Below are 12,173 nucleotides of genomic sequence, written 5' to 3' on the forward strand. Positions count from 1 at the left end.
CACCTGTGCGTTAACAAGTTTGTGACACGATAAATTAGATTCCTTCGGCTCTCTGTTTCCAGGATATGTTACACGGGTCCCTTTTCCTTCTCGATGTGGGTTTTAAACTCAGGATCATGTTCAAAACAAGAGAGCTTCCATTTCTGCTGACAAAAAAACCTTCAACGCGTTTCTAGTGTAAACATACACCACCTAATATTAAAAACACTTCTTGCTTATGTTTCTTAAAACCGATCCAGATATTACAAAATGAACGCGACTGGAAATACATCTTGATGCCATTACGGGCAAAAATGTAAACATGGTTAATAATGCCATGCGTTTCATACTTTACACCCGTGATTGTTGTGAAGGGAGTTATTGAGTTTGGGCTCAGAAATATTATAACTGTGGGATTTCCACGAAACATATTCCAAAGGGAAAATAAAAGTCTTCGTACTTGAAAGGTACCAAAACAAAAATGCTGCATTTCAGTCATAACAGTAGCTTCCCTCATCCTCTGATCGGCGCTAGGGATAAGCAGTTTGTGCCAAATGTCACGACCCCCTTAATTAGTACGGGGTCTTGATTCAATAGCAATGATAGTGAGGGGGGAAATGTTTACCACCGGGAGCTGCTACAGTAGACTGTGATCGACTGTTCGATACCCACTGCGGACTCCGCACTCTGGGGGGTGTTTAAAAGATCCCACCCTAACAGTATTAGTAATAGAGATTGCTATTTAGGGAAGGACTGCACTATTTAGGGAGATATTGACCTATCTATCTATTATTTTTTCCAAATGGCTACAATCCACCGGTGTCGATGTTGAGCTGTTTAGGATTCTGTGGGCACAAATCATAGATGTTGTATAACAAAAAGTTTCAACGTGAGGTAGGCCATCTCCAACTGCAGTTTTGCCCTGATCCTGTTTGTTGTTGTTTGTTGTTGTTTGTTTGTTTGTTTGTTTGTTTGTTTGTAATGAAAGCAGATGTGGGTCCGTCTAAGTATTGCCACCGCAGGGGAGCTGAGCCGGAGCCTAGCTTCTTGAACGGCAAAATAAACTGCTTGGATTGGGAATTGTACTTTCTGTACGTCTTACAACCAGCACAGTACACAAATGTGTCGCTTTGTAACACGACCGCATTTTATAAGCGTGTCAAAGTCAGAGTAAGAGGTCCATCCTGTGATTCTTCAGCTCTGGGGTCAGTTGTTTGTTTGTGTGTTTGGTAATGCCATGGGAAAAGGTTTTCAAATGGCCGCGCTTCTGACGAAATACTCCGGCCACACAGTGCACGACACACAAGGGCCCACTTAAACTTTCCATGCAGGTGCAGTGTGCAAGGTGTCTGTCATGTCCCTGCACATATATCAACACATGACACAGCGCAAAGTGACATTTTAGCCCCTGCATTCCTGGCATTCTGCCTTTCTTCTTTAATGGCGCTTCTGCTGCTGGTGTCCATCGCGCAGCCGGGCGAGATCTGTGCGTAGCAGAGTGTGGTATCCCTCATCGTTCATTTTCCTACCTCCCACGCTCAGGACAGGTGGTTAGTCTGGTGTACATTTAAAACCAGCTATGTGAACCCCGAGGAGGGCCCCGACCTCTGACCCCTGACCCCAGAAGCACCTGCACTCGCTGCCATGAAATAAGGTTGACAATCCCCTGTTGTTCAAGATTTCCTCTGTGTGAAAGTTAGTCAGACCGACCCTGCAGCTTTGATTGTGTGCTTATGATACAGTTCTGCACTAGAGAGACGGTTGTGTTTGGGAAAACTTGTGTTTATATGTTGCAGATTCAACCCAATTGATCCCAGGAATGAAAAAGACAGAAACAAAGTTCAACAGACTGCAGATACTTTTTATGGACAAATTAACTATTAAGACACAATACCAATACACAATGAATGCAGTCCCTGATAGTGTTGATGTTATGTTAATTTTTCTTATCACGTTTACGGCCTTTTTGATTTCATTGCCAATCAGTCTGCATTCTCTCCCGACTCTGATACAGAAAACATAGTTATGGGTCAATCTGTTAGCAGTTTTCTTCGGTGCTGGGAGACGATCCAAGGCACGGACAGTTGTGACTAATAATAGCTGCTTCCTAATGCGCTGTGATAGGATGTGATGCCAATCAGTCAAGAATCTGCTCAGCGACAGGGTGTTGTAAAGAAAGTCAAAACGCCACTGGCGGAAGAAGCCGAGTCCATTCATTTTTAAATATACAACAGTTATATCACTTGAGCTCAAAATGTATTTTTAAAAAGTGAAAAACTGAGCATTCGTTCAAAGGTGTCATTATCAGAATTATTCCATTCATATTGTATTGTTATATATACAGTCTGTGTCACAGGGATATATTTATAGATACACACGATACACATTTAAAAATAGATTGCAAAACAGATCTATGTCTAATTATGAACTATTTAACGTATTTAACTGTTTTCTTTGAATCATGAATCACAATTGAGGAGCATTATTTTAAAAAGCTTTTCTCTTAATTAAGTGTAAATAATATTATGAACATTATTTAATGTGAAGTGTATACTGTCTTTACACTATATATGTGGATTTATTTTCACTTAAGCAGTTTTCGAAAGTTATCATGACTTCATTTGGAGATGGAAACAGTAGAAAACGTAAACTGAAAGTTATCTCACAGTGGATGATATGTTCATTGTTGCTGTGTGATTGTGTGAAAGCATTGAAAGCAGGGTTCACATGGTGGCACTGGAATTATTTAAGTTTAATGGAAAAACAAAGAAAGAGGGGGGAAATGTAATTATAATGTTTTTTAATGTATAATATGTAGAATGAAAAGCTACCAGCTATGCTACGAGTCTCTCCCCATCTCTCTGTATATAAATTGCTATTTTTATCAAGGTGAAAGGATTGTGTTTTTATAAATAAAATGGAATAAAACAAAATAATCAATTTAATATTTGTCCAAACATTCAGCATGGATTAAGTTTTTAAGGCCTACTCTGCCATGTATTTTTGATCTGCATTTTAAGAATATATATATGTATATCTCTATAACAAGTTCTGCCTGTGACTCAAAAGAAATACCTCTAATGCACAAGAAGGTTTTGCTTCTGATTACCTCAAATTCAGAGGATTTACCAAGTAAGTAATTTAATAGAATTGTATGTATATATTAATTGAAACAAAGCATTAAGTCATATTTTAATTAATGCAAACACTACATCAAAGCAAAGTTGCTGTGGCTAATTGCTGTAGAGTGTTTTTGTTGGATTAAATCAAAGAACATTTTATTATACAGTTGTGCCTATTATTAGAGTTGCATCCATTATTTAGGCTGTGAAATAAAAGGCTCACTTGTAAATGTGTGAATCAGATAACAACTTAAAGACGTGCATGAATAAACAAACCTCTGAATACTCATTAAAACACTTATAATATATATTAATGAGACAATGGCATGATTTTAAAATAAATAAAAACATTAATAAATAAAATAAATAAATATGTGCAACCTCACAGAAATTCGCAATGTCTAAAAAATATTATTAATATTGTGACTTCATGCACAGAGGTCATAAACTAATTGAAAACTGTGTAATTTAATGTATAATTGCTGTCTTGTGTTTAAAGTATTTATTGAGAATAATAAATGTGTTTGTTTTCTCAAAACTACTAAAACTTTTAGCATGGCTAAGACCAAATTCAAATAAGCAAACCTCTGTCGCCACATTGCCGATTCGTTGGTTGTGTTGGGTCTGAGTGCTCTGCAGCAGAGCAGAGGTCCTTGTCGAATGCCACACCGAATATCACGCACCATCAATACATGACCCGCGATTTTCTTCCCTTCATTGATGGAGTCATGTCCTTATCATTGTTGATTGGAAGGGTAATTGAATAGCAATTGATGATAAATGGTATAAAGGGTGGAATTCATCATCATCAGTCTTCAATTACTGTCTGCCTCTGAGCTGGACTGAACAATATGGGAGACATTGTCCCGGGTCTTAGTGAGCGGCCTGAATACAGGGTGTGGATTTTAAAGTAACTATCGTCACCAACATTTACATGTATATTGTTCAATATAATCTATTAAATAAAACAAATAGAGAGGGTGTGCAAAGGCATTAATATGCACCATAAACAATAGAAAACATTGAGAAATTATGACTAAAATAACTTATTATATATCTGTATATGAGATATCTATCTATATATGCATTCTGTAAAATTGTACAAGCTCATAGAAAATGTGTGCCTTTTAATTCATTCACATATATTTGTGATGTATTTATATACATCTCTCACATATATAGGTTCATGTCAACACCAGTGCAGAATGAAAGTAAACTCACTCTAATTGATTTCCTGCGCTGGAATTCCCATGTTCCTTAAGTTTTAACAGGAGTTTGCGTTGTGTAAACCAAGAGCCCTCCTCATTTCCTCAAAGGATTAGCGGAGTAACTGAGAAATGGAGGTCCCTGCCTGCCTTAATCTTCACACAAACTAGTGTTAAAGTATGACCTTTCACCCTTCAGAGATTTCACGGATTAAGGGTTCTTTTATGTCTGGTCCTGGTACCTAATCCAGCACTTTCACTTAATGTTAAATAAGCATTTCCTGACTTATCTTTTAATTCTACTCAACACAATGAAACCGAGTTTAACCTTTACCTTAGGATTTCCATGCTTTCCTATCCCAGTCACTCAAACAAAGCTACAGAAAGCAAAGGGAGGGAGAAATAGATTAAACTCAGCTGCTGCCTGTAGTCATTACACTTATTATTAAACTAAACTGCCTGCTGGGCTCTGGGGTATCATGACATGTGTTACAGTACGCATATTCTTATACAAAACCAGTCATGTTTACCACAAAGGTTACTTCTGTCAACCTAAACACTTCTAACCAAAACGTCTGGTGTGTAGACACAGCTGGGAGTGAAACACTTAATAAGACTTTCTATTAAAGAAAAGCAATAATTGTTTTTTACATGCATCTCATGTTATCAGAGATTAAAATGAGCGGAACATGTAAAAAATAATAATAATTTGAATTTTCACATCTAACTATAATCCATTTCTCTGTTGAACACATATATCAATATTTATATTCAGCCTTGCTCTTTCCCGTTATGTCTGATTTGTTTTCTCATGGAGATTAAGTAAAACATGACTTTTAAACATTAACCCTACTCTCTGACGACATGGCCAACGATCGAGCCACACAGGGACAGTGCTGGCCACGGCTCAACTCTGGGTTTGTCTCTGGTTGGCCCATAGCGACACTAAAGCCAATACGCTTTTCCTTTAATCCCCAGTACTTGCACCACGAAACAACAGATTTATTGAATAAATGGTGAGCCTACAGCCTGGTCCTGATATTGCTCATCCTGATGATTCCTGCATAGAGGAGGGCAGCTGAGCCACAATGGGGGAAGGGCAGGGAGGGCTGCCTGCTCCTTCCGCTCCGGCTGAAGAAAGGAACATGATACAAGTCATTTAAAAAACAAAATAGCTCCGCAAAGGAAGCGCGGTATATATCAATGTCACATGCCTGCTGATGATGACACAGGAGAATGCAGGTAATGTGCATCACTGTGGAAGCTAACTAAGTGGAAAGTACTAGACTGTGTGAGTGTTATGTCAAGCACTTTCCAAGTGGATAATGAGTTTAGCACATTTATGAGCAACACAGACCTTCCCAAAGCATGAATATCTGCGGTATTTTTTTCTTTCTTCTGCAACATCACTAGACTGTTTGTGCAACTTCAACTTGACCCCGGATCAAAGGGATTTCTTTCCTCCAATGGAAATTGTTTAATTGCCGTTATTCAGTTTAAAGGGTGAATTTCTTTACAGCAAAGCCCTAATCATAGAAATTAGCCTCTTACTCTAAAACAACCGACCTTTAAACTATAATTTATTTTCACAAACTCTGTTAAGCATTGAAATGATTACATATTTGAAATATCAACATGTGGATTCAAAGAAACCAGAATTGGATTCAACAGATTCTTCTTTGGACATTTTCCTAATTGTATAATTATATAACTTTTGGTTTTGGTTTGATCGTTCTTACACTTTTTATTACCATATTGTGTTTTAGATGTTATTTCAGTAAATTAAAATACCAATTGTTGACCATTCAACCCCCTGTACTATTGAGAAAAGTGTCCCACTCTGCCTTTTAATTTACTGACTTCCCCCCCCGTATTGACATACTCTCTCGTCTTAAGTGCTGAAAAGAGATGTCAGCAGTCACTTGAGATAATTTTAATTAATCCTTTGCTGACACACTAGCTGTGTAGTTGTTTCAAATAATATGTTCGGCATTTTTATGGTCTTTTCACCTTAAACACACGGAGCTGTGAGAAGTGTGCCTGCATCCAATATAACTCACCAGACAGAGGGAGATAAATATCCCAATTGTCATATTCAAACGGGATCTGTAGAGAGAGACTCACATGTGCTTCCAATTAGGGTGTTTAGATAGAACCCATAATCAAATACTTTCTACATTTTACTCCTACTACTATCATTCCCAATAATAACAATCATCATCATCATTTTCATAATCATTTAAGGACAGAAAATTGCAGCATTGCTCAGCCTTGCCTCAAGGATAGATTTGTCGAAGAAATCGTAATCTAATGTGAACGCCGGTGTTACAATTTACTCCCTGGCAGAGATCCGTGGAGGGAAAAGTCTGATATAAATATTGCTCGGCTATAACTTTATTTATTTTCCGTTTGCAGTAATAAAACCTGAGTCCCTGTAACCTAAATATTCTCTGAGAATTGAGGCACACATCAGAAGGAAAAGGCCTCAGCAACCAACCTGGCCTCCGGTGCTTTTCCGACGTGGCCTGCCGGACAAAAATAATTGCTTTTTGAGTCTTCCAGAGCTGTTTCTTCTACGTTGTTATTTTAGCTCTATAAACTATTAAAAAGAAAGCGGGAGAGTTATAAACATGACTCAGAATGAATTCAACCTGCACTGGAATATTCTTGGGCAATCTTCGCATGTTCTCTTCTTCATCCAAGGAAAAACAAAAAGAGTAGAGAAGCTAAGAAATACACAAACTTAAGCGTATCTGTTTTGTATTTCATCTTTTGGTCCAGTTTGAAGTAAGCAACATTTAAATTAGTATGCCTGTGTGTTACTTGAGTCATGTTTATGTTACACACATTTTTATCAAAGCCATTGAGAGGTCAGGACTTATGTGATTGTGAGAGTATTCCCTGGCACACAAGGAAGACAATTCGGGACGTGACGCAGAGCTGGATATAAGGAATGTTTATGAATCTCCCACTGCCTTTTCCATATGCTGAGATTTGGACGTGTGACAGAGAACGGATCACGGGAGAAACACTTTAATTGAAGTTGTCATGGTACGAAATACAGAGGACGAATGTTGGTGTTCAGTACCACAATTCTTTTCAGCTCAAAAGGAAACTCACAGAGCCGTTGAGAAGTGTTTATTACCCCCATCTTTGGTGTATTTAAGAGACACTATTAGGAATTAAATCACGTCAGAATGCGTAGTCAAAGTATCCTTCAGTTATTAGTTAGTTATAACCATGACTTGCCCAAATGAATCATAGCCTTAAAGATAACAGGAAGTGGAGACTCGCGAGGTATGGTGTTGTCTGCCTTAAGAACACGGACATAATGTCTGTTGCTCGGTTTGATCTCTTGAAGGTCTATAAAGATTTCTGTCTCATATCACATGACAAATTCTTTCCATATGAGCAGTAACGCTTCAACAAAGAGAAATACTGCAGCACTGTAGATTGCATGGCAATTTAATATTAAATAGATAATCAGTTGAAAATCTCATAACACTAAACTACTTGGCAATTAAAGTTCAATAGGATGTTCATTAAGTGTCTATCTACATCAACAACAATGGCTGATGTATCTAAAGTGGAGATATCTACATTTGCCCCAATTGTTTCTTGTTTCTTGTCCTATGGGTTTGATATCTCCACTTTTTTTATGCTGATGTTTTTGGTATAGATAGATATTATATTAACATTGTATTGGAATTGATTTAGCAAGCAGTTGAAAGTGAATACTGAACATGTATTTAATATTAAACTTGGACACACTATCTAAATCATTACCAGAAATACTATGATTTGTCAACACACACAATCAACATATACTGATCAAAAATATAATGTGATAATAGTATATACTTATTAAGCAACACTATTCTCAACAGGTTAGTCAATTTGCACATGGAGGAACAGTTTGCATTGCATTTATGAACTCAGAATTAGTCTGAAAGGATCAAAGTCTGGATGTGAAATTAAATATGTGCGTAGCAAACTGGAAAGAAAATTATTATATTTTAATTTTCCTTATTCTATATAAACAGCACATAACAATCATATGTTTCCCTGTATAAAAGAAAATGCTTCTGTTGAAAACGTTTTGATTATAATGTTCAACTGGTGCAGCTAAAGTGGATTATTTGAATGTGCATCGATATTGAAGTCCATCATAAATCCTTAACATTATTTTTAAGAAATTAGAAAGTGGAAGCCGATACGGCATTGATGGTAAACCATCTAATGATGAAAGAACACGGACGGCAGCAATTCCTTCATATTTGATGCATAGCCTTGAAAAGTACAGTGATCCAATGAAGAGGCATAAATGATTACAGCCTTTATTGTAAATCTAACCACACATCAATGGTTTAATGTTCGAAAGTGTAAGACTACATTCATATTTAAAGAGTTTATACGCTCACATCTGGCTGTATTCTCAGTGACTACTTTTTTATTCAGATATCAAGAACGTTGTCTGCTTTTTCCAGCCAGAACATTAGCTTGATCCCCAGAGAAGTAAAGTATCTACTCTCAGAAGACTTTTCGAGGATTTAATTCCATTCTTGAGAACAAGATCATTTCTTTAAGATATTTTTGGCAAGTCGAAGAGGCTGGCAAAGATACGAGTCTTGCTTTTTTCATGCTATGTTAATGTCCATAAATTTAAAGTTTGTGTTCCTTTATAGTTTTTTTCTAATAGAAAGAGGCAGTAGAGAAAAAAAAGACAATTCCCTCCCTTTTCTTCTATAAGTACATGGTGTGCACAGTCAGAGAAGAAATAAAACTCTGTTTCCACATGAGCAATGCTCCTGTCACTGTTTATGGATCCTTTGAAGCCATAAAGATGTTCAAATAGCTTTGGAGAACATCTACAGACATATAATTCCAGTTTAAGTTTAATTGTTTTTCACAAACATTATGGAAGATTTATCAAACTCGTGAGATAATTCAGTTATGGATGCTGTTGTGGTTTAGCCACTAAGAGGAATGTAAAGAAAGGTGCTGGGCCCGAAGCATGTTTGGATATGGCATCCAGATGAGCAGAAGGAGCCAAGGCCAACCGCAACGTGGTCAGAAGAGCCAAGCTGTACACGAGAGCATGGTGGCTTGCATCAAGTTGTTTGTTGCTGCGTACTTCATTTTGTACAAAAGGGATCTAACTTGTCACGATCAATAAGCTCGGGGCACATCTGGAAATCTCAATTATACGATGCCTCTTTCCCAGATGTTGAAAAAGAAGACGTGAAACTCGAACACTTTGGTGGTTGGTCTATCCCACAGTTTTAGTCATGAGTTATATAAGACTCTCAAGCGGTTAATTAATCAGGGAATCTGCCTGTTTGGCATTCCGACTCTAAATCAAAGAGAAATATTTAAATTTCGGCTTCTTTTTCTTTTTTATGTCTGTTTAATGTCTTGAGAGCCGGTACTGACCGAGAGGGGGAGTGTTGGAATTAGAGTGGACAACTGAGAGAGTGCGAGTCTTGGCGCGTTATGTCCGATAGTTCTGCGTCTCTCCGCTTTTTTTTTTTAACCAATTGTGGAGAGATTGGGACTAACAACAGAGGTGACTTCCAGCTATCATTGTACTCAACAAATTGTTACGACTGTAGTACAATTGTAACTACAATCGAACACTCCCCTCCGTTTCCTCCCTCCGCTTTGCCCTGCTTTTGTCAGCACTGGTGGAAAGAATCAGGTAGTGGGAAGATAAATGGTGGTCTTGCTGTGCGCAGTAAGTGAACATGTCTGGGGGGTTTAAGGCAAGGCGTTGCAGTCTGCAGGGAGTGACAGAGAGTTTTAGGAGCAACAGTTGTCACAATCTGAACAAACTCCCCAGCAATGTGGTTGAAGCTGAAAATTTGGGAACATTTAAAAATAGACTGGATAGGATCCTTGGATCACTTAGTTATTAATAGACAACAAACGAGCACGATGGGGCGAATGGCCTCCTCTCAATTGGACACTTTCTTATGTTATGTAACTGAATTCTTGTTATTTTAAATTTGGTTGTATTGAACCCTATATACAGTGCTGGGGGGGAATGGTATTCGAATAATTCAGTTACATATTCAAATCACAAAATTCGAATAACCCTGTTTTATTATAGTTATTCACCTGAGACATATTCTGATCAGGGACATTTCCAATGATGGAGAGATGACTTTAAGGATCACATCTAGATAACTTAGAGGAAAGAGTCCAATTGTACAGATTCCCCCCATGAAGTAAGATGCAATATTGTGTTTATTTAAATGCAGTGCAAGATTCAGCACCATTGTGTAAGAAGGCATTTTGTTGGCTGCCCAGAAATCTGCATTAATTGTGTGGAAGGGCAGAGGATTATTTATTTATTTGAAAAGAAAAGAAGGGATCTGTTTTATCACTGGTTCCTTGGAGACAACAAGCATCAATAATAAATAGAAAACAAGTAAAAAGAAACATCCCCTGGTCTACTCAATAGCGTAGATAATGGCATCCAGTACTTTGTGGGGATCAAGGTCAATGGGAGACAATGATTTTAATGAAGCACGGTTAACGATCATTGAATTTCAATACCGTTCTTAAAATGTTGTCCCCGGCCTTTCAATGGCTAAATATGAGTGTGAATGAAAACAGTCTGCTTTATGGCTGTACCCCTGGGGTCCCGAAAGAGAAGACAGCCGAGGGGGTGATGCATTCTTGCTGAAGGCACAGGTACTGAGAGTTGAGGTACAAAGCTCCTGCTCCCGAAGGCCATCCTAACGCCCGAGGCCAACTCAACAGCTCTGTAACACAGTGCTCAGAAGATCCACCTCTAGTGTCTATTCCCCGTGCTCTTGGTGGCTATCGTCAGCTTTTGGAGAATTCATCACAGACTGTTTTTCAAAAATACAACTTTTGCCACAACCTCAGCTGAACTGAATCGTACCGAATGATTACAGAAACAAAAGTCCTAGAAGCACATATTCTCCATGCATGGGACTGAGTTTGTTGGCAGATATAGTGCTCTTGGTAAAGAGGTTTCTAAAACATTACCACATGCACATTTTTGTCCGGAAAAAAACTCTGTACAAATATAAATAACATAAAATGAAACAGCTTTTTTTTTATGATGTGTTCCAACCTAATCCTTCTAGGCAGTAAAATAGGGTTAGTCCCTGGGAGCTTACTTGGGGACAAAACGGGTCTTCTTTAAACGGTTTACTGAAGGACCTGCATTTTTATTAACCTTAACAGCAAAAACGAGAAGTCGAGAGGATATTAAAAGCTCTTCATACAGCGAATAAATCCATAATGCTGCCACCAGAAACCAATTCCTAGCCATTTGTCACTTACCGAGAGTACAGTGAATTAAGCTAACGTGAAAGAATGTGGAAGTCCACATCACAAAACAACCACAACTGGCAGTATCATCAATCCTGAGGTTTCTCGTCCCCGTTGGTAAAAAGGAAACACGCTGAACAGTCAGACTGAGCCTCCAGTGCCAGACAATGATCCGAATTTGAGATCCCTTCCCGAGAAAACCGAAATGGAAACTTTTTTTTTTCCGTGTTCTTGTTGTCCTTGTTTATTCTCAGCAGTCAAACACTGTTATTTGTTTTCCTATGAAGAAAAGACTATATATTATCATGCATGTTGCGTAGAAGACTTAATTTATTGCAGCTAACGCACAAAAGACAACGAGGAGGGATTTGGGGAGATGTTAACCTCTGCCTGAATATCATACACAACACATTAAAGGGATAGAAGGTGCTGAATGATTCTCAGAAATGTTTCCCATCACCTAGTTTTCCAACTACCGCTAATCCCGAATGTAACACATTTGTGTCAGAGTAGGCTTTGTTGCACATGGGTTAGATTTACTACTACTTGGAAGTCGTACTTG

Source organism: Amia ocellicauda, chromosome 16 (assembly GCF_036373705.1).
Source record: "Amia ocellicauda isolate fAmiCal2 chromosome 16, fAmiCal2.hap1, whole genome shotgun sequence".
In the NCBI taxonomy this organism is placed as follows: domain Eukaryota; kingdom Metazoa; phylum Chordata; class Actinopteri; order Amiiformes; family Amiidae; genus Amia; species Amia ocellicauda.